We start from the raw sequence: 24,007 nt of genomic DNA, 5'->3' as shown, positions 1-24,007 counted from the left end.
CCACGCAGTCATACAAAACAAATTGTACTTTCGATTGTTTACAGTACCATTACATAGTTGTACATTCATCACCTAAATCAATCCCTGACACCTTCATTAGCACACACACAAAAATAACAAGAATAATAATTAGAGTGAAAAAGAGCAATTGAAGTAAAAAAGAACACTGGGTACCTTTGTCTGTTTGTTTCCTTCCCCTACTTTTCTACACATCCATCCATAAACTAGACAAAGGGGAGTATGGTCCTTATGGCTTTCCCAATCCCATTGTCACCCCTCATAAGCTACATTTTTATACAACTGTCTTCGAGATTCATGGGTTCTGGGTTGTAGTTTAATAGTTTCAGGTATCCACCACCAGCTACCCCAATTCTTTAGAACCTAAAAAAGGTTGTCTAAAGTGTACGTAAGAGTGCCCACCAGAGTGATCTCTCGGCTCGTTTTGGAATCTCTCTGCCACTGAAGCTTATTTCATTTCCTTTCACATCCCCCTTTTGGTCAAGAAGATGTTCTCCATCCCACGATGCCGGGTCTACATTCCTCCCCGGGAGTCATATTCCACGTTGCCAGGGAGATTCACTTCCCTGGGTGTCTGATCCCACGTAGGGGGGAGGGCAGTGATTTCACCTTTCAAGTTGGCTTAGCCAGAGAGAGAGGGCCACATCTGAGCAACAAAGAGGCATTCAGGAGGAGACTCTTAGGCACAAATACATGGAGGCCTAGCCTCTCCTTTGCAGCAACCGTCTTCCCAAGGGTAAAACTTATGGTAGAGGGCTCAACCCATCAAACCACCAGTCCCCTATGTCTGTGGTCATGTTAGCAACCATGGAGGTGGGGTAGGCGAATACCCCTGCATTCTCCACAGGCTCCTCAAGGGGGCACTACATCTTTTTTTTTTTCCTTGTTTGTCTTTTTTCTTTTTTTTTTTTTTTTTTTTAACTTTCCCTTCTTTTTTAAATCAACTGTATGAAAAAAAAAGTTAAAAAGAAAACAAACATACAATAAAAGAACATTTCAAAGAGACCATAACAAGGGAGTAAGAAAAAGACAACTAACCTAAGATAACTGCTTAACTTCCAACATGTTCCTACTTTACCCCAAGAAAGTTACATAATATAGCAACATTTCAGTGAACTTGTTCCTACTACATCCATCAGAAATTAACAGACCATAGTCATTTCTGGGCATCCCCAGAACGTTAAATAGCTTATCTGTTCTTCTTGGATTATTGTTCCCCATTCCTTAATTGCTCTCTACTGCTAGTTCCCCTATATTCTACATTATAAACCATTTGTTTTACATTTTTCAAAGTTCACATTAGTGGTAGCATATAATATTTCTCTTTTTGTGCCTGGCTTATTTCGCTCAGCATTATGTCTTCAAGGTTCATCCATGTTGTCATATGTTCCACCAGATCGTTCCTTCTTACTGCCGCGTAGTATTCCATCGTGTGTATATACCACATTTTATTTATCCACTCATCTGTTGAAGGACATTTGGGTTGTTTCCATCTCTTGGCAATTGTGAATAATGCTGCTATGAACATTGGCGTGCAGATATCTGTTCGTGTCACTGCTTTCCGATCTTCTGGGTATATACCGAGAAGTGCAATCGCTGGATCGAATGGTAGCTCTATATCTAGTTTTCTAAGGAACTGCCAGACTGACTTCCAGAGTGGCTGAACCATTATACAGTCCCACCAACAATGAATAAGAGTTCCAATTTCTCCACATCCCCTCCAGCATTTGTAGTTTCCTGTTTGTTTAATGGCAGCCATTCTAACCGGTGTTAGATGGTATCTCATTGTGGTCTTAATTTGCATCTCTCTAATAGCTAGTGAAGCTGAACATTTTTTCATGTGTTTCTTGGCCATTTGTATTTCCTCTTCAGAGAACTGTCTTTTCATATCTTTTGCCCATTTTATAATTGGGCTGTCTGTACTATTGTCATTGAGTTGTAGGATTTCTTTGTATATGCAAGATATCAGTCTTTTGTCAGATACATGGTTTCCAAAAATTTTTTCCCATTGAGTTGGCTGCCTCTTTACCTTTTTGAGAAATTCCTTTGAGGTGCAGAAACTTCTAAGCTTGAGGAGTTCCCATTTATCTATTTTCTCTTTTGTTGCTTGTGCTTTGGGTGTAAAGTCTAGGAAGTGGCCTCCTAATACAAGGTCTTGAAGATGTTTTCCTACATTATCTTCTAGGAGTTTTATGGTACTTTCTTTTATATTGAGATCTTTGGTCCATTTTGAGTTAATTTTTGTGTAGGGGGTGAGGTAGGGGTCCTCTTTCATTCTTTTGGATATGGATATCCAACTCTCCCAGCCCCATTTGTTGAAAAGACCATTATGGCTCAGTTCGGTGACTTTGGGGGCCTTATCAAAGATCAGTCGGCCATAGATCTGAGGGTCTATCTCCGAATTCTCAATTCGATTCCATTGATCTATATGTCTATCTTTGTGCCAGTACCATGCTGTTTTGGCAACTGTGGCTTTATAATAAGCTTCAAAGTCAGGGAGTGTAAGTCCTCCCACTTCGTTTTTCTTTTTTAGAGTGTCTTTAGCAATTCGAGGCATCTTCCCTTTCCAAATAAATTTGATAACTAGCTTTTCCAAGTCTGCAAAGTAGGTTGTTGGAATTTTGATTGGGATTGCATTGAATCTGTAGATGAGTTTGGGTAGAATTGACATCTTAATGACATTTAGCCTTCCTATCCATGAACATGGAATATTTTTCCATCTTTTAAGGTCCCCTTCTATTTCTTTTAGTAGAGTTATGTAGTTTTCTTTGTATAGGTCTTTTACATCTTTGGTTAAGTTTATTCCTAGGTACTTGAATTTTTTAGTTGCTATTGAAAATGGTATCTTTTTCTTGAGTGTCTCTTCAGTTTGTTCATTTCTAGCATATAGAAACATTACTGACTTATGTGCATTAATCTTGTATCCCGCTACTTTGCTAAATTTGTTTATTAGCTCTAGTAGGTGTATCGTTGATTTCTCAGGGTTTTCTAGATATAAGATCATATCATCTGCAAACAATGACAGTTTTACTTCTTCTTTTCCAATTTGGATGCCTTTTATTTCTTTGTCTTGCCGGATTGCCCTGGCTAGCACTTCCAGCACAATGTTGAATAACAGTGGTGACAGCGGGCATCCTTGTCTTGTTCCTGATCTTAGAGGGAAGGCTTTCAGTCTCTCACCATTGAGTACTATGCTGGCTGTGGGTTTTTCATATATGCTCTTTATCATGTTGAGGAAGTTTCCTTCAATTCCTACCTTTTGAAGTGTTTTTATCAAAAAGGGATGTTGGATTTTGTCAAATGCTTTTTTCAGCATCTATTGAGATGATCAATTGATTTTTCCCTTTCGAGTTTTTAATGTGTTGTAATACATTGATTGTTTTTCTTATGTTTAACCATCCTTGCATGCCTGGAATGAACCCCACTTGGTCATGGTGTATGATTTTTTTAATGTGTCTTTGGATTCGATTTGCAAGTATTTTGTTGAGGATTTTTGCATCTATATTCATTAGGGAGATTGGCCGGTAGTTTTCCTTTTTTGTGGCATCTTTGCCTGGTTTTGGTATTAGATTGATGTTAGCTTCATAAAATGAGTTAGGTAGTGTTCCATTTTTTTCAATGTTTTGAAAGAGTTTGAGTAAGATTGGTGTCAGTTCTTTCTGGAAAGTTTGGTAGAATTCCCCTGTGAAGCCATCTGGCCCTGGGCATTTATTTGTGGGAAGATTTTTGATGACTGATTGGATCTCTTTGCTTGTGATGGGTTGGTTGAGGTCTTCTATTTCTTCTCTGGTCAGTCTAGGTTGTTCATATGTTTCCAGGAAATTGTCCATTTCTTCTACATTATCCAGTTTGTTGCCATACAGTTGTTCATAATATCCTCTTATAATTTTTTTAATTTCTTCAGGATCTGCAGTTATGTCACCTTTTTCATTCATTATTTTTGACTGGGTTTTAAAACTACAACTTTTGTGTGAGACCAGGGGAGGAGATGTTTATTTGTGTGCAGGATGTATATTTTCTGTAGTACGCTAGGTAGTTTAACTTGTACGGTCAATTTGTTTGAACACCATAGGTGCATGGAGCTTTGAATGGGAAGCGGTATTTGGTGAATTTATACAGGCTGGGGTGAAATCCCGATACGTCCCAGAGTGATATGGGCAGAAAGTAAAACTGTATTTGTGCCCCCCTCCCCGCCCCAGAGGAACTGGGAAGAAGTCCAGAAATGTTGGATTCCCCAACTCGTTATTGCTAATTTTCTCGCTAACATTGAGGACTGCCAATGTTATGGGCTGAGCCCTCAATCTGAGGGCTTTCCCTTGCGAGGCTTATTGCTGCAAAGGAGAAGCTAAGCCTACTTATAACTGTACCTAGGAGTGTCCCCCAGAGAGTCTCTTTGTTGCTCAGATGTGGCCCCCCTCTCTCTAAGCCCACTCGGCAAGTGAACTCACTATCCACCCCCCTATGTGGGACATGACTCCCAGGGGTGTGAATCCCTCTGGCAACATGGGAAATGACTCCTGGTGATGAGCCTGGACCCAGCACTCTGGGATTGAGAAAATTTTCTTGACCAAAAGGGGGAAGAGAGATGAAACAAAATAAGGTTCCAGTGGCTGAGAGAGTTTGAATGGAGTTGAGAAGTCACTCTGGAGGGTATTCTTCTGCCCTATATAGATACCATTTTTTAGTCTTTAGTGTGTTAGAATGGCTAGAGGAAAATACGTGAAGCTGTCAAACTGCAACCCAGTGACCTTGATTCTTGAAGATGATTATATAACTGTGTAGCTTGCACAGTGTGATTGTGTGATTGTGAAAATCTTGTGGCCTGCACTCTCTGTATCCAGCGTATGGACAGATGATGGGAAAATGGGGACAAAAATTAGATGAAGAGTAGGGTGGGATGGAGGGTATGAAAGTTTTGGTTGTTCTTTTTTTTGCTTTTATTTTTATTTTGGAGTAAGGAAAAGGTTCAAAAATTGATTCTGGTAGTGAACGCACAACTGTGTGATGGTGCTGTGAATAACTGTACAGTGTGGATGACTGTAGGGTGAGTGAATACATGTCAATAAAACCGTATTTTAAAAAAATCATGACTTAGGATATAAAGGACATGAAGAAGACCCTAGAAGAGCATGAAGAAGACCCTAGAAGACCATAAAGAAGAATTTGCGAGAGTAAACTAAAAAAAAAAAAGAGAGAATCTTATGGAAATAAAAGATATAACATAACACCAGATTTGAAGAGGTAGAGGAACAAATTAGCAAACTCAAGGTTGGGTGATGGTGAGTGAAAGTACCAAATAACGAATGGTGAACAAAATTAAAAACTTTGAAACGGATCTCAGGGAAATGATGGACAACATGAAGCGCACAAATATAAGAATCATTGGTCAAAGTGGATCAAAGACCTCAATATAAAAGACAGTACCATAAAACTCCTAGGAGATAATGTAGGGAGACATCTTCAAGACCTTGTATTAGGTCGCTTCCTAGACCTTACACCCAAAGCACAAGCAACAAAGGGAAAAATAGATAAATGGGAACTCCTCAAGCTTAGAAGTTTGTCTTCCTCAAAGGAATTTGTCAAAAAGGTGAAGTCAGCCAACTCAATGGGAAAAAATTTTCGGAAACTATGTATCTGACAAAAGACTGATATCTTGCATATATAAAGAAATCCTACAGATCAATGACAATAGTACAGATAGCCCAATTATGAAATGTGCAAAAGATAGAAAGAGACAGTTCTCTGAAGGGGAAATGCAAATGGCCAAGAAACACATGAAAAAATGTTCAGCTTCACTAGCTATTAGAGAGATGCAAATTAAGACTACAACGAGATACCATCTCACACCAATTAAAATGGCTGCCATTAAACAAGCAAGAAACTACAAATGCTGGAGAGGATGTGGAGAAATTGGAATTCTTATTCATTGTTGGTGGGACTATATAATGGTTCAGCCACTCTGGAAGACAATCTGGCAGTTCCTTAGAAAACTAGATATAGAGTTACCCTCCAGCAATTGTGCTTCTCGGTATATACCCAGAAGATCTGAAAGCAGTGACACGAACAGGTATCTGCACCCCAGTATTCATAGCAGCAGCATTCACAGTTGCCAAGAGATGGAAGCAACCCAAATGTCCTTCAGATGAGTGGATAAATAAAATGTGATATATACACACAATGGAATACTATGCAGCAAGAAAGAACGATGTCATGAAACATATGACAACTTGTATGAATCTTGAAGACATAATGCTAAGCGAAATAAGCCAGGCACAAATAGAGAAATATTATATGCTACCACTAATGTGACCATTTCTGGGGGAGAATGCAGGGGTATTGGGCTTCCTCACTTCTATGGTTGCTGATGTGCTCAGACATTGGGGGCTGGTGGTTTGATGGGCTGAGCCCTCAATCACAGGACTACCCCTTGGGAAGACTGTTGCTGCAAAGGAGAGGCTAGGCCTGCTTATAATTGTGCCTAAGTGTCTCCTCCTAAATGCCTCTTTGTTGCATGGATGTGGCCCTCTCTCTCTAGCTAAGCCACCTTGGCAGATGAAATCACTGCCCTCCCCCCTACATGGGATCTGACACCCAGGGGTATAAATACCCCTGGCAACGTGGAATATGACTCCCTGGGAGGAATCTGGACCTGGCATCGTGGAATGGAGAACATCTTGACAAAAAGGGGATGAGAAATGAAATGAAATAAGTTTTAGTGGCTGAGAGATTCCAAAAGGAGCCGAGAGGTCACTCTGGTGGGCACTCTTACGCATAATATAGATAACCCTTTTTAGGTTCTAATGAATTGGAATAGCTAGCAGTGAATACCCAAAACTATCAAACTGCAAGCCAGAACCCTTGAATCTTGAAGACAATTGTATAAAAATGTAGCTTATGAGGGGTGACAATGTGATTGGGAAGGCCGTGTGGATCACACTCCCCTTACCCAGGGTATCGACGGATGAGTAGAAAAAGGGGTCAAAAAAAACAAAAAACAAAAAAACACCCAGTGATCTTTTTTACCTTAATTGTTCTTTTTCACTTTAATTTTTATCCTTATTACTTTTGTGTGTGTGGTAATGAAAATGTTCAAAAATTGATTTTGGTGATGGACGTACAACTATTTGTTGGTACTGTGAACAATTGATTGTATGCTGTGCTGGTTTGAATGTATTATGTCCCCCAGAAAAAGCCATGTTCTTTGATGCAATCTTGTGGGGCAGACATATTAGTGGGGATTAAGTTGGAACATTTGGATTAGGTTGTTTGCATGGAAATGCACCCCACCCAACTGTAAGTGATAACTCTGATGAGATAATTTCCATGGAGGCATGGCCCCACCCATTCAGGGTGGGCCTTGACCAGTGGAGCCATATAAATGAGCTGACAAGCAGAAGGAACTCAGTGCAGCTGAGAGTAACATTCTGAAGAGGAGCCACAGCCAAGAGGGACACTTTGAAGAAAGCACAGTAGCTGCAGATGGGAGACATTTTGAAGACGGCCGTTGGAAGCAGACTCTTGCTCCGGAGAAGCTAAGAGAGGACAAATACCCCAAGTGCAACTAAAAGTGACATTTTTGAGGAACTGCAGCCTAGAGAGGAATGTCCTGGGAGAAATCCATTTTGAAACCAGAACTTTGGAGCAAACACCAGCCACGTGCCTTCCCAGCTAACAGAGGTTTTCTAGACACCAATGGCCATCCTTCAGTGAAGGTACCCGATTGCTGATGTCTACCCTGGACACTTTATGGCCTTAAGACTGTAACTGTGTAACCAAATAAACCCCCTTTTGTACAAGCCAATCCATCTCTGGTGTTTTGCATTCCGGCAGCATTAGCAAACTAGAACATATGCTTTGTATGACTGTGTTGTATGTGAATACATCTCAATAAAATTGAATTATTACCAAAAAAAAGTGGAAAAAAGGAAAAGAATCATTGGTCTTCCAGAAGGGGAAGAGAAGAGTAAAGGGCTAGGAAGAGTATTCAACGAAATTGTGGGGCAAAATTTCCCAACCCTTCTAAAAGATATAAATATGCAAATCAGAGATGCCCAATGAACTCCAAATAGAATGAATCCAAATAAATACACTCAGAGACATATTATGGTCAGATTATCAAATGCTGATGAGAAGGAAAAGTTCTGAAAGCAGTAAGAGAGAAGTGATTCGCCACATACAAGGGAAACAACATAAGACTAAGTACTGACTACTCAGGCGAGACAGTGGTGGTATGATATATTTAAAATTCTGAAAGAGAAAAATTGCCAGCCAAGAATTCTTTATCCAGCAAAGCTCTCCTTCAAAATTGAGGGAGAGCTTAAAATTTTCACAGACAAACAAATGCTGAGAGAATTTGTTAACAAGAGATCTGCCCTACAAGAAATACTAAAGGGAGCCCTACCAGCTGAGAAAAAAAGAAAGGAAAGAGAGGTATGGAGAAGGGCACAGAACTGAAGAGTTTTAGTAAGGGTACCTTAAAGGAAGTAAAGAGAGAGAAGGGAAAAATACCTCTGATAAATATAAACCAAAGGATAAGATGGCTGATTCAAGAACTGCCTTCACAGTAATAACATTGAATATGAATAGATTAAAATCCCCAGTTAAAAGATACAGATAGGCAGAATGGATTCAGAAATGTGAAGCATCATGATGTTGTTTACAAGAGACTTATCTTAGACCAGAAACACAAAGAAATTCAAAGTGAAATGATGGAAAAAAATATTCCATGCAAGCTACAGCCAAAAGAAACCAGGGGTAGCAATACTAATTTTAGATAAAATAGACTTTAGATGCAAGGATGTCATAAGAGACAAAACTGGATACTATATACTAAGAAGAGGGACAATTTACCAATGAGAAATAACAATCATAAATGTTTATGCACCCAGTCAAGGTGCTCCAAAGTGCATGAGAAAAACACTGTCAAAACTGAAGGAAGAGGAGGTTAGCCATGGCGCCAAATACTTGGGGTATTTGTCCTCTCTTAGCTTCTCCAGAGCAAGAGTCTGCTTCCAACGACCGTCTTCAAAATGTCTCCCACCTGCAGCTGCTGCGCTTTCTTCAAAGTGTCCCTCTTGGCTGTGGCTTCTCTTCAGAATGTCACTCTCAGCTGCACTGAGTTCCTTCTACTTGTCAGCTCATTTATATGGCTCCACTGATTAAGGCCCATCCTGAATGTGTGGGGCCACGCCTCCATGGAAATTATCTCATAACTGCATCCCTGGGGGACATCTTTGCAATTTGGAGGAGGGCAGCCTGAGCAGGGGAACCTACACCCAGCATGGCTACATCTTGTCGCTTGCCGGCTGCCTAATGAAAAGTAGCAAAAATGGTATGCTTCCTGAGGTGTCTGTGATGAGAGAGACAGAATGTCAGTTACTGCCAGATGAGGGGGCTATTGTAACCTGTAAGATTTCTAGCATCAATTCGTGCTTTGCCAAAGTACGTATCCTATATATGGGGTCCACACCACTTAAGAACTTCTTTCAAGGAACTATCTGCAAGGAAGATGTCCAAGCTACTGAAAAAGACAAGGTTGAAACATAAGAGTTTCCACCCAGGTGATATTGTCTTGGCCAAAGTGATACCCCTACGTGATGCACAGTCCAACTACCTACTGACCACTGCTGAAAATGAGCTAGGAGTGGTGGTGGCCCACAGTGAATCAGGTGTCCAGATGGTATGTATCAATCAGCTGGTGTGAGATGCAGTGTCCTAAGACCCACACTAAAGAATTCTGGAAAGTGGCACGAGTGCAGCCTGAATTCTTGCAGACCTAAGAAACCATATTTTAGCCAACAGAGGGGATTAAGCTGTTTCTGAAAGTACATGTATGAAAGTAACGTCAAGATGCCATTGTCTTTATTCAAACATACGGGGTCAGCCAGCAACCAACCTTAGAAAAATCTGCTGAAACTGTGTTCTGTAGGTGGAAGAATTTTTCTTATAACTTGCTCTTGAGTGGTGAAAATTCTCTCTTGGAGGCACCAGCAAACAAATTGTATAATGTTGGAAATAACCTATTTCTCCTGACAGTCCTTATAAATGTGTATTTTTTTTTGCTGTGACAAAGAAAATACTTTTACTGAAAGGATTTTATGGTTTCTGTTGTCTTGAGCAGGGACAGGAATCTAAATGATATCATGACAGAGCAAGGGTTTGCCTGGTTTCATTCTTTAACTGACATGTGTGCTTGCTTGTTCTGGACAAAGCCTGATCTCCAATCCTTTTTACATTTTTTTTGTGTTCTAAGCCTTTGTTTATTGAGTATTCACTGGGTCAGGTACTTTATATACATTATCTAGTTGAGGGAGATTATGGTTTGGTAGAAATTACAGATATGTGGTCCTTCAGCATGTGAGTAATTTTGAAAATAATTTGGGAAACGTAGCATTACTAGCATAGTGTTTATTAAATCTGAATTGAATAGAGAGATGGACAACTATCACTTGAGGTGGCCAGGGAAGGATTTGTGACATGTGATAAAAAGGAATTAAAGAACTAGATGAGTGAAATGAAGATATTCAAAGCAGAGAGAGAAGATCAAGCAAATTTGCGGAAGTAGAAAGGAATACATAAGTTTAGGGATGAAGAAAGGATGAAAATTAAGATGAATGTGAGCTGTTATTCAGGAAGCCCAGTGCTATACATAGTGACAGTGACTATGGGTGAGCTTTGGAGTCAGCCCCCCCCCCCCCCGAGTTTGTATCTACTTGCTAGCCTTTAGCAGGGCATTTTTTTATTATTATTATTATTGAAATTTTGGAGATAATTGTAGATTCACATGCAGCTGCAAGAAATAGTACAGAGGGACCCTTGTATATTTAGCCTAGTTTCCTCCACTGGTGACATTTTGCAAAATTACAATCAGGATAGTGACATTGATTCTTGAGCAAGTTATTTTTATCCTTTAAGTCTGTTTCCTTATCAGGAGTGGTATGACCTACCTCATCAGGACATTGTAGGGAAGAAATGCATGAAAGTTCTTAGTTAGTACGTATTAGTTTTATTATTATATATGAATGTTATTATTGTATCTCTGATTGCCATCTCTCAAGAATCAAGGCCTTATTCTAAACGCTTTCATTTAGTTTATTTAATTAGTTCCCTGTTTATGGCTATTTAAGAACTTTACAGTTTTATCTATTATAGACAATGCTACAGAGAAATACATGTATCATATATCTTTGTGTGTGCCTGTGATTCCTTTGTAAAAATATATTTATAGTGAAGTGGAATGTTGGGTCAAAGAATGTTAGGTATTTTAAATTTTGATTCTCCGTTATTGTCTTCCAGAAATACTCTACTAATTGATTCTTTCACCAACAGCCATTTTATGTTATCTCTGAATCTCACAGTGACCCTATAAAGTAGTACACATTTTTGTATTTTACAGAGAAGGAAACTAAAGATTAGAAAGATTAATTTACTTGTTCTAAATCGTACAGCCATCTAACTTAGAGCAGTATTCAACCCCAAGTCTGTTTTACTGTAAAGCCCAGGTACTTTGTTCTGTGCTGTGGTGCCTCTCTTGTGCCAGTTATTAAACAGAACTTTGGGCATGCCAGTAGAGTCTCTCCAGACTGGCATTGGTTCATTAATCATGAGTGCTTTTTCGAATATCATTCATTCCATTGGATATCATTGAACAGGCATTCAAGCATACCTTGGAGATATTGTTGGTTCAGTTACAGATCACTGCAATAAAGCAATCCTTGCAAATTTTTCGGTGTCCCAGTACATATAAAAGCTTTGTTTACACCATACTGTAGTCTTTACATGTACAATACCATCAGGTCTAATAAAACAGTGTACATAGTTAATTAAAAAATACTTTATTGCTACAAAATGTTAACTATCTGAGCCTTCAGTGAGTCATAATTTTGCCGGTGGAGGGTCTTCCCTCAATGTTGATGGCTGCTGACTGATCAGGGTGGTGGTGGCTGAAGGTTGAGTTGGCTGTGGCAATTTCTTAAAGTAAGACAGCAGTGGAGTTTGCTACATCAATTGACTCTCCCTTCTACAAAAGATTTCTCTGTAGCATGTAAAGCTGTTTGATAGCATCTTACCCACAGTAGAACTTCTTTCAAAACTGGAATCAGTCCTCTCAAACCCAGCCAGTACTTTATCAGCTAAGTTTACGTAACATTTTAAATCCTTTGTTGTCATTTCAACAATGTTCACAGCATCTTCACCAGGAGTAGATTCCGTCTCAAGAAACCACTTTCTTTGCTCATGCATAAAAAGTGACTCCTCATCCATTAAAGTTTATCATAAGATTACAGCAATTCAGTCCCATCTTTGGGCTCCACATCTAATTCTAGTTCTCTTGCTATTTCCACCACATCTGCAGTTACTTCCTCCACTGAAGTCCTGAAACCCTCAAAAGTCAACCATGAGAGTTGGAATCAACTTCTTCCATACTCCTGTTAATGTTAAGATCACAAATGTTTTTACTGGCATCTAGAATGGTGAACTCCTTCCAAAAGGTTTTCAGTTTACTTTGTCTAGATCTGTCAGAGGAATCACTATCTTTGGCAACTATAGCCTTACAAAATTTATTTCTCATTATAAATAATGATACTTGAAAGTAAAAATGACTCCTTGATCCAAGGGCTGCAGATTGGATGTGTTAGCAGTCATGAAAACGCCATTAATCTCATCGTACATCTCCATCAGAGCTTTTGGGTTACCAGGTACATTGTCAATGAGCACTAATATTTTGAAAGGAGTGTTTTTTTCTGAGCAGGAGGTCCCAAAAGTGGGCTTAAAATATTCAGTAAACCATGTTATAAGCAGATGTGCTGTCATCCAGGCTTTGTTGTTGCATTTATAGAACACAGGCAGAGTAGATTTAGCATAATACATAAGGGCCCTAGGATTTTTGGAATGGTAAATAAGAACTGGCTTCAACTTCAAGTCACCAGCCTATCATTTGAATTTTGAAGCCAGGCATTGACTTCTCCTCTCTAGCCATGAAAGTCCTAGATGGCACCTTCTTCCAATAGAAGGTGAACATTCCAATATAGTGAAAATCTGTTACTTAGTGTAGCCACCTTCATCAGTTATCTTAGCTAGAATTTCTGGATAACTTGCTGCAGCTTGTATGTTAATGGAGACTGTTTCTTTCCTTAAACCTCATGAGCCAGCTTCTCTGCTAGCTTCAAACTTTTTTTCTGCAGCTTTGTCACCTCTCTCAGCTGTCATAAAATTGAAAAGAGTTAGGGCCTTGCTCTGGATTAGCTTTTGGCATAAGGGAATGTTGTGGCTGATTTCATTTTCTATTCAGACCACTAAAACTTTCTTTGTAACAGCAATAAGGCCATATTGCTTTCTTATTTGTGTGTTCACTGGAGTAGCACTTGTAGTTTCCTTCAGGAACTTTTTCTTTGCATTGACAACTTGGCTATCTGATGGAAGAGGCCTAGCTTTCGGCCTATCCTGGCTTTCGACGTGCCTTCCTCACTAAGCTTAATTATTTCTAGCTTTTGATTTCAAAGAAATCACTTCATTTAAAAACTCTTCACTTGAAAACATAGAGGCCATTGTAGGGTTATTAATTGACCTAATTTTATTATTGTTGTGTGTCAAGAAATAAGGAGGCCCAAGGAGAGGGAGAGAGCAGGAGAGTCAGAACACACGTAACATTTATCCCCTAAGTTTGTCATCTTATATAGGCACAGTTCATGGTATCCCAAAACAATTAAAGGAGTAACATCAGAGATCACAGATTACCATAACAGATATAATAATAAAGTTTGAAATATTGCTAGAATTATCAAAATGTGACACAGAGACACAAAGTGAACACATGCTGTTGGAGAAATGGGCCGACAGACTTGCTTGATGCAGGTTTGCCACAAACCTTCAATTTGTAAAAAAAAAAACAAAAAACAAAATGCAATATCCTCGAAGCACAATAAAGCAAAGCATAATAAAACAAGGGATGCCTGTACTTTACCTGCCACTGTTCCAGGGCTAATGGGTAAAGTGGTAGGCAACACATAATCCTGTTTTGTGCTTACGTTCTAGTGGAGGAAGACATAATAAACAAATCTATAAATGGTATAATTTGGGACAGTAATAAAATAATTGCCATAAAGAATCTAAAAACATAAACAAAACTGAAGGAAGCAATAGACATTTCCACAATAATTGTGGGAGACTTCAGTACATCACTCTCCTATAGATAGATCATGCAGACAGAGGATTAATAAGGAAATTGAGAACCTAAACAATGTGGTAAATGAATTAGACTTAGACATATATAGAGCATTACATCCCAAATTACCAGGGTAGTCATTCTTCTCTAGTGCTCATGGATCTTTTTCCAGGTTAGATTATATGCTGGAGCATAAAACAAGCCTCAGTAAATATAGAAAGATTGAAATTATTCAAAGCACATTCTCTGACCACAAAGGAATGCAACTAGAAGTCAATAACCATCAAAGATCTAGAATATTCACAAATATCTGGAGGTTAAACAATACACTCCTAAATAATCAGTGGGTCAAAGAAGAAATTGCAAGAGAAATTGCAATCTAGACTCGAATGAAAATGAGAACACAACATAGCAAAACTTATGGGATGCAGTGAAGGTGATAATTTATAGGGGGAAATTTATAGCTCTAAGTGCATATATTAAAAAGGAAGAAAGGGGGAGGGGGAAATTTATAGCTCTAAATGCATATATTAAAAAGGAAGAAAGAGATAACATCAAAGAACTAATGGGACAACTGAAGAAGCTAGAAAATGATCAGCAAACTAATCCTAAAGCAAGTAGAAGAAAAGGAATAGCAAGGATTAAAGTAGAAATAAATGATACGGAGAACAAAAAAACAATAGAATAAATAAAACATAAAGTTGGTTCTTCGAGAAGATCAACAAGATCGACATAGCCTTAGCTAGACCAACAGTCAAAAAAAGAAGACCCAAATAAATGAAAGAATAAGTGAGAGGGGAGATATTACTGTGGATCCCAAAGAAATTTAAAAAATCATAAAGAGGATACTATGAACAACTGTACACCAACAAAGTAGATGATTTAGAGGAAATGAATAATTTCCTGGAAACACATGAACAACCTAGACTGACCAGAGAAGAAACAGAAGACCTCAACAAACCAATCACAAGTAAAGAGATCCAATCAATCATCAAAAAGCTTCCTAGAAATAAAAGCCAAGGGCCAGGTGGCTTCACAGAGGAATTTTACCAAACTTTCCAAAAAGAACTGACACCAATCCTACTTAAACTCTTTCAGAAAATTGAAGAAAATGGAACACTACCCTTTTATGAATCCGACATTGCTCTAATACCAAAACCACATAAAGATACTACAAGAAAGGAAGACTACAGGCCAATCTCCCTAATGAACATAGATGCAAAAGTTCCCAACAAAATACTTACAAATCAAATCCAAAGACTCATTAAAAAAAATCATACACCATGACCAAGTAGAGTTCATTCCAGGCTTGCAAGGGTGGTTCAACATAAGAAAATCAATCAATGTAATTGAAAGCCTTCCCTCTAAGACTGGGAACGAGACAAGGATGCCTGCTGTCACCACTGCTATTCAACATTGTGCTAGAAGTTCTAGCCAGAGCAATCTGGCAAGACAAAGAAACAAAAGGCATCCAAATTGGAAACGAAGAAGTAAAACTGTCATTATTTGCAGAGGATATGATCTTATATTTGGAAAACCCTGAGAAATCGACACAGCTTCTTGAGCTAATACACAAATTCAGCAAAGTGGCAGGATATAAGATTAATGCACATAAGTCAGTACTGATCCTATACGTTAGAAATAACCTAACTGAAGAGACACTCAAGAAAAAGATTCCATTCTCAGTAGCAACTAAAAAACAAGTACCTAGGTATAAACTTAATGAAGAATGTAAAAGATCTCTACACAGAAAATTACATGACTTTACTAAAAGAAATAAAAGGGGACCTAAAGAGATGGGAAGATACCCTGTGTTCATGGATAGGAAGGCTAAACATCATTAAGATGTCAATCCTACCCAAACTTATCTACAGATTCAATGCAATTCCCATCAAAATTCCAACACCTACTTTTCAGACTTGGAAAAACTAGTTATCAAATTTGTTTGGAAGGGAAACATGCCTCAAATTGAAAAAAAAAAAAAAAAAAAAAAATTCTAAAAAGGAAAAACGAAGTGGGAGGACTTACACTTCCTGATTTTGAAGCTTACTATAAATCCACAGTGGTCAAAACAGCAGGGTATTGTCACAAAGATAGACATATTGATCAATGGAATCAAATTGAGAATTTGGAAATAGACCCCCAGATCTGCAGTTGACTGATCTTTGGTAAGACCCCCAAATCCACTGAACTAGGACATAACAGTCTCTTCAACAGACGTGACTGGGAGAACTGGATATCCGTATCCAAAAGAATGAAAGAGGACCCCTACCTCATACCCTATACAAAAATTAACTCAAATTGGATCAAAGACCTCCATAAAAGAGATAGTACCATAAAACTCCTAGAAGAGTTTATTCCTAGGTACTTGGTTTTTTTAGTTGCTATTGAGAACGGAATCTTTTTCTTGAGCATCTCTTGAGTTAGGTCATTTCCAGTGTATAGAGGCTGAGCCCTCTTATAATTATGCCTAAGAGGCACCTTCAGGGAACTCCTTTTGTTGCTCAGATGTGGCCTTTCTCTTTCTAACCCCAATTCGACAAATAAATTCATTAACCCCCCCTCCCCCATGAAGGATAAGACTCCCAAGGGAATGAATCTCCCTGGTGACACGGGACATGATTCCCAGGAAAATGCCTCCTTAACCAAAAGAGGGGGAAAAGCAAGGAAACATGCTGAGGTCACAGTGGCTGAGAGATCCCAAATAAAGTCAAGACGCTATCCTGGATGTTTCTCTTGTGGAAGTTCCAGTTAGATATCCCAAATGGCCACAGTGTTCCATGCCCTTACCAAAAGTAGTCCCCAAATATCTAGGTCCCTACCTGAGACTATAAAAGATGCACTCACTAAATTTTATCTTTCAGAAACTTAAATCCACCAGAGTGGTCCTATACCAGATAAGTCCTAAAACCCAGAGGCAATAGCCTCTTTAAGATCAACTATCAGATGCAGCCCCCTTCCCCATACTGTCTACACTCCCTTTCAATATGAACGAGTTAGGGTGTGCACTGCCTAGACACCCCTGAAGATGGAGAAAGAGTAAGTGAGAGGAAGAGGTGGGAACAAATAAGATTTTACAAAGGTCTATGAATACTGAAACTTTATATAATTATATATATATATCTTTTGGGTGCTGGATTGTTTGGAATGGCTGGAAGGAGGTAAATGACATGGTAGAACTGTAGCCTATAGCATTCTTTGAGATTTGCTGTATAGCTGCTTGTTGAATTGTGCCTTGAAGGTCTTCACCTTTCTTTACTTTGTATTGCATAATAAGGAAAGAACTGAAACTGTGGAACTGCAACCCATAACAATTTTTGAAATTACCTATATGACTGCTTGTTGAGCTGTCGAGAGATGACACCACTCTGTATGTATGTTATATTCTACAATATTGGAAATGGCCTAAATTGTGGAACTGTGACTCATGACATTCTTTGAAATTTGCTAACGATTTGTGAAATTGCACTTTGAAAGTTATCATTGTTATGTTTATATGTTGAAGTTCATAATAAAACAAAGTTATACATAGAGAAATAGGGTATCCAAATGGCCAGTAAACATAGAACAGCACTCAACCTTATTAACAATCAGGTGGAATTGCAAATTAAAATCACAGTGAGGCTACTACATACCTACCAGAATGATTACAATTTAGAAGACTGAATTTTACTTTCTGCTAAGCATTAGTGAGGTTCCAGAGCAACTGGAACCTTCGTAACCTCATGGTCAGTGTGTAAAGTGGATGGCAGTTTTGCATTACTAAAGTTGAAGATACACATACCCTACAACCCAGAATTTTTACTCCTCGGCATGTACCAAGAGAAATGTGGGCACCTGTGCTCCAAGGAACATGTACAAAGCTGTTTAAGTTCAAAAATAGGCAAAACAAAGCTAAAGTTTTATATCTATACTTAAGTAGATACAACCATATATTATGTATACACATAATATATGAATTCTTAAGTGGTAAAACTGAAGGAAAATAAGGAGGTGATTACATTTTAGTAAGGATAATGGTTACCTGTGCTGGTTTGAATCTTTTATGTCCCCCACAAAAGCCATGTTCTTCAATGCAGTCTTGTGGGGGCAGACATATTAGTGTTGATAAGGTTTGAACCTTTTCATTGAGTGTTTCCATGGAGATGTGACTCACCCAACTGTGGGTGACACCTTTGATTCGGTTATTTCCATGGAGGCATGACCCTGCCCATTCAAGTGGGTCTTGATTAGTTCACGGTGGTATTTAAAGGAGAAGCTAAGAGCTGACACAGACTCAGAACTTGCTGACGCTTTGAGATGCTAGACCAGAGTTTGCTCCACAGAAGCTAAGAGAGGACAAAATGCCCCAGGAGCATCTGAGAGAGACTTTTGGAGAGACACTTGGGAGCGGACACTTAGAGTTGCTTGGAGATGTGGACAGAAGGACGTTTGGAGATGCTTAGCTAAGAGATGCTAGCCCAGAGTTTGCTCCAGAGAAGCTAAGAGAGACAACCCAAAGACATTTTGGAGAATGCCTCTTTGAAACCAGAACTTCGGAACAAAGTATCAGCAGACGCCAGCCACATGCCTTCCCAGCTAACAGAATTTTTTTGGATGCTATCGACTGTTCTTCAGTGAAGGTATACTCTTGTTGATGCCTTAATTTGGACACTTTCACAATCTTTGGACTGTAAATTTGTAACCAATTAAACCCCCTTTATAAAAGCCAATCCATTTCTGTTTTTTGCATAATGGCAGCATTAGCAAACCAAAACATGACCTTTAAGGGAGAAGGCAAGGGTTACTGTTTGGGGTAGGGAGCATGAGCAGGGCATCTGAGGTACTGGCAGTGTCAGTACTTGACCTGAGTGGTATTTTTTGTGTGATAAATTACTCAGTTATATTTCTTTGTTTTTGTACTTTTCATAAGTGTAATTCCTAGTAAACATTTTGCTTGAACATATGGTTTATTTCTGGCAGTGTGAGCCATGGATAGAAGTATATTTTGGTAGATTGAAAAAACAGCCACAACTAATTGGCAAAAAAATAGATAAATATATCAGTGGAACGGAACAGAAAGCCCAGAAATAAACCAACACATTTATAATAAATGATTATCCACAGAGGTGCCAGATCTGTCCAGTAATTGGTGCTGTAACATCTTATTATCCATGTTGAAAAAGATAAACCTTGACTTCTACTTCTCAACACACAAGTCACTTGAAAACAAACTGTATACCTAAACATAAAAGTTAACTTTATAATGCTTCTAGAAGAAACACTGGACAATATCTTCATAATAATAGGATGGCAAAGATTCATTAGAGAAGACGCAGAAAGAAAAAAGAAAAGAATGTAAAATTAAGAAATCGGACTACATCAAAATTTTAAACTTCTCATCAGAAGACATGATTTAATCAAATGAAAAGGCAAGCCACAGTCTATAAGAAAATATTCCTAACACATATCTGACAAAGGAATTGTATACACAATATATAAAGAATATCTACAAATCAATAATAAAAAGACAGCCTAATTTTAAAAATGGGCAGACTCAAACATACGTTTTTCAGAAGAAGACATATACTGGCCAATAAATATATTAACAGAGTGCTCAACATGGGAAGTGCAAATTAAAAGTAAAATGAGATACTGTTTTATACTATTATGTCTAAAGTTCAAAAAGACCGACATCCCAAATACCCAAATATTAGAATATAAAACAAGTGGAACTCTTAAGGTATCATTGATGAAAAATTGTACAATCACTTTGAAAAAATGATTGGCATGTTTGGTTTTGTTTTTGTAAAGGGAAATATACATTTGTCCTGTGACCGGCAGTGCCAGTCCTACGTATTTATCTTAGAGAAGTTAAACTATATGTCCTCAAAAATACTTGCACATGAATTTGCATTTTCATATTCACAATAGCCCAAAACTGGAAACAGCCCACATGTTAGGGAAGTGGATAACAAAGCGTTGCATAGCCATACAATAGAATATATCTCATAAATAAATAAAAAGGAAAAAGACTGAAAACACAATATGGATGAATGTCAAAAACATTACACTGAGTAAAAAAAAAAAAAAAGGCCCAGAACACTATCTAGTATATGATTCTAATTATATGAAGTTCTAGAACAGGCAAAACTGTTTTATGATAATAGAAATCAGAATAGTGGTTGCTGGGCTTGTGGGTGGAGATTGGGAAAAGGCAGGCAAACATTCCGGGATGATGAAAATAGTCTACATCTTGATAGAGATCTTGGTTACCTGATTATATACATTTGTCAAAACCCATTGAACTGTACAATTAAGACATGCACATTACATTATATGTAATATGCAAATTTTACTCGATTTAAAAAGTAGCTACCATTTTCCGTCCATGTTTCCTTGCCGTTTGTAATGTGATTTTGCTTCTCCCTCCATCAAGAGGTTGATTCTCTTTCCTCAATCCTTGCACCTGAGATGGCCTTGGACTTCCTTTAAAACAGAGTGTGGCAGAAGTCACAAAATGTCAGCTTTGACCTAAGCCTCAAGAGCCTTTGTACACTTCTGTTCTCCCTTAAACCCTGTCCAGCCACCATGGACCAAGCCCCAGCTAGCTTGCTAGATAATGAGTAGAGCTCGCATAGCTAAGGTTATTCTAGATCAGCCAGCTCACAGCCAACTCAGCAGCTGGTCAAGATACCTGAGATCCCAGAAGAATCCCCTAGCTGAGATAAATAAATCGTTGTTGTTTTTTGTCACTAGGTTTTGGGGAGGTTTGTTATGTAGCATAAGCTAACATACCAAAATGACTAAGAGTTCATGTTCTGTAGTAAAATTACTTGGGTTCAAATCTTAGCACCAACACTAAATTGTATGTCTTTGAGCAATTTTTTTAAAACCTCTCAAATCCCTATTTACCCATCTATGAAATGAGATATGATAGTACACAGGGTTATTATATGAATTGAATGAAACAATATATGTAAAACATTTAGCATATGGTAAACATTAAGCTAGTGTTTGCAGCTGGATTGTAGTGAGTCTTAAATGAGTTGAAATATGCGACTTAGTATGTATTCAATAATTGTTAGATGTTCGTTTTCTTATCAGTATTGTTGGTAAAAGAAGACTCTTTATCTGAGTGATGTCACAAAGAAAGCCATTTTGAGGGAGCTGTTCAGTAAAATATAACCAAGTTGTGCCATGTGATCAAATCAACATTTTTCCTCATACCTTTGCTTCCTTATTTACCATAATATAGGCCATATTCAGATGAAAGCCATCTCTCAATTCAATATAAAAAGTTTAGCAATTCCCAGTGAGGGGTTTTAATTGGTAACAATGGGCCATTTCAGATGGTCTGAAATAGGGGTCAGCGAACGTTTTCTGAAAAGAGCCAGATAGTTCATATTTTAGGCTTTGCAAACTATATGATCTCTGTTTAAGCTACTCAGCTCTGCCATTGTAACACAAAAGCAGCCATATACAATATGTAAATGAATGGGCATGACCATTTTCCAGTGGAGCTTTACTTAAAAAAAACCAGGCCATGTGCCAGATTTGGCCATGGGCCACAGTTTGCCAAACCCTGATCTATTCGATAGTTGGAGCCTATTTTGTGAATGAAAAGTGTGATTTCTTCATTAAGATAGTAACTTTTATTCACTGTTGAAAATGGAACCCAAATTAATCTTGGGAAGGGAGCCTCTTTTGTGATCAGTGTTCAAAGCATTTCTATTAATAAAATAGCCTAGTTGTAGGAGATTTCCAACAGATTTTCTAAAGTAATCTCAGATGAAGTTTTTTTTTTATCTTCATTTTATTGAGATATATTCACATACCACGCAGTCATACAAAACAAATCGTACATTCGATTGTTCACAGTACCATTACATAGTTGTACATTCATCACCTAAATCAATCCCTGACACCTTCATTAGCACACACACAAAAATAACAAGAATAATAATTAAAGTGAAAAAGAGCAATTGAAGTAAAAAAGAACACTGGGTACCTTTGTCTGTCTGTCTGTTTGTTTCCTTCCTCTATTTTTCTACTCATCCATCCATAAACTAGACAAAGTGGAGTGTGGTCCTTATGGCTTTCCCAATCCCATTGTCACCCCTCATAAGCTACATTTTTATACAATTGTCTTCGAGATTCATGGGTTCTGGGTTGTAGTTTGATAGTTTCAGGTATCCACCCCACGCTACCCCAATTCTTTAGAACCTAGAAAGGGTTGTCTAAATTGTGCGTAAGAGTGCCCCCCAGAGTGACCTCTCAGCTCCTTTTGGAATCTCTCTGCCACTGAAGCTTATTTTATTTCCTTTCACATCCCCCTTTTGGTCAAGAAGATGTTCTCCATCCCACGATGCCAGGTCTGCATTCCTCCCCGGGAGTCATATTCCACGTTGCCAGGGAGATTCACTCCCCTGGGTGTCTGATCCCACATAAGGGGGAGGGTAGTGATTTCACCTTTCAAGTTGGCTTAGCCAGAGAGAGAGGGCCACATCTGAGCAACAAAGAGGCATTCGGGAGGAGGCTCTTAGGCACAACCATAGGGAGGCCTAGCCTCTCCTTTGCAGCAACCGTCTTCCCAAGGGTAAAACCTATGGTAGAGGGCTCAACCCATCAGATGAAGTTTATGGATATCGCAGGTGAGATTCCATTTGTTAGTTGACATTAGGTTAATTCCTCTGAGAGCCAAACAGGATCCTTTTGCTTTTTTTTTTTTCTTTCCATTTTTAAGGTATGTGTTCTTGGTTATATAACCAATATTAATTTAGAGATAGGAAAACATGAACATCCTGTGTGTTACTTAGGGTAAACAAAAACTATTTGAAAACACATACACACACACACACACACATACACACACACAAATCCCACCACAGGGCAAAATACTGCCATCAACCCCATGTAACCAAATGTCCAGCTTGCTCCAGATTAGATTCTTTCCTAGTTCACATTACATCATATACTGAATTATTGTAGTTCTTTATACTTTTCAAAGAACTTTTATCTTTGTTTTGAAGGATATGGCCACTGGGTACAAAATTCAACACGAAATTATTTTCTTTCAGAAGTTGAAAGATATCCTGATGTCTTCTGGCTTCCACTTTTCTAATGAGATGTTGCCTGTCATTCTTATCATTTCTCCTTTGAAAGTAATCTTTTTTTTTCTAGCTGCTTTTAAGATTTTCTCTTTCTTTTTGTGGGGGTGGTAGATGAGGGTGGGGAGACAGTTTACTGATAAGCCTAGGTATAGTTTTCTTTGTATTTGTCCTGCTTGGGGTTCATAGTCCTTTTTGAATCTGTGCTTGGTATATTTTGTCAGTTCATGGCAAATTCTTAGCCATTATCTCTTCAAACAGAGCTTCTGCCCTATTATTTCTTGAAATATTGATTCTGCTCCATTTTCTCTTCTCTGAGACTACAAGGACATGATATTAGATCATTTCACAGTATCCCATATGTCTTTTATGTTCTGTATATTTTATGCTCTGTTTTGCTATGTAACAAATCACCTGGAAATTCAGTGGCTTACTTAGGACATCAACTATTTTATTTGTTCATGATGCTGAGGTCATCTGTGGTTTTGCCAGGGGACACTCATACCATCAGGTGGTTGCTCAAGTAGGCTAAATGACCTAAGATTGTCTCATGTGTCTGGTGATTTGTGCTGACTGTTGGCTGGTAGGTCTAGAGAGTCAGTGGGACACTCATCTTTGGTGCTTGTGGCCTTTCATCTTCCGGTAGACTAGACCAGGTCTCTTCAGTGCAGTGCTCCAAGAGGGTAAGGGAAGAAGCTGCAAGATCTGTTAAGGTCTAGGCTCTGGAACTTACACAATA

The 24,007-nt window shown here is 38.5% G+C and overlaps 1 protein-coding gene and 1 pseudogene across 1 annotated transcript in view; both read left to right on the top strand.

Annotated features, from left to right (window-relative positions):
• AGBL3 (ATP/GTP binding protein like 3) overlaps positions 1-24,007 on the top strand; it is a 103,412-nt gene that overhangs the window by 19,063 nt on the left and 60,342 nt on the right. The gene's annotated exons all lie outside the window — the stretch shown is intronic.
• Positions 9,139-9,905, top strand: LOC119534073 (annotated as a pseudogene).

Source organism: Choloepus didactylus, chromosome 5 (assembly GCF_015220235.1).
Source record: "Choloepus didactylus isolate mChoDid1 chromosome 5, mChoDid1.pri, whole genome shotgun sequence".
Classification (NCBI taxonomy): Eukaryota; Metazoa; Chordata; class Mammalia; order Pilosa; family Megalonychidae; genus Choloepus; species Choloepus didactylus.
Note: the sequence above shows the minus strand (reverse complement) of the source record. Positions and strands in the feature narration are given on the sequence as shown.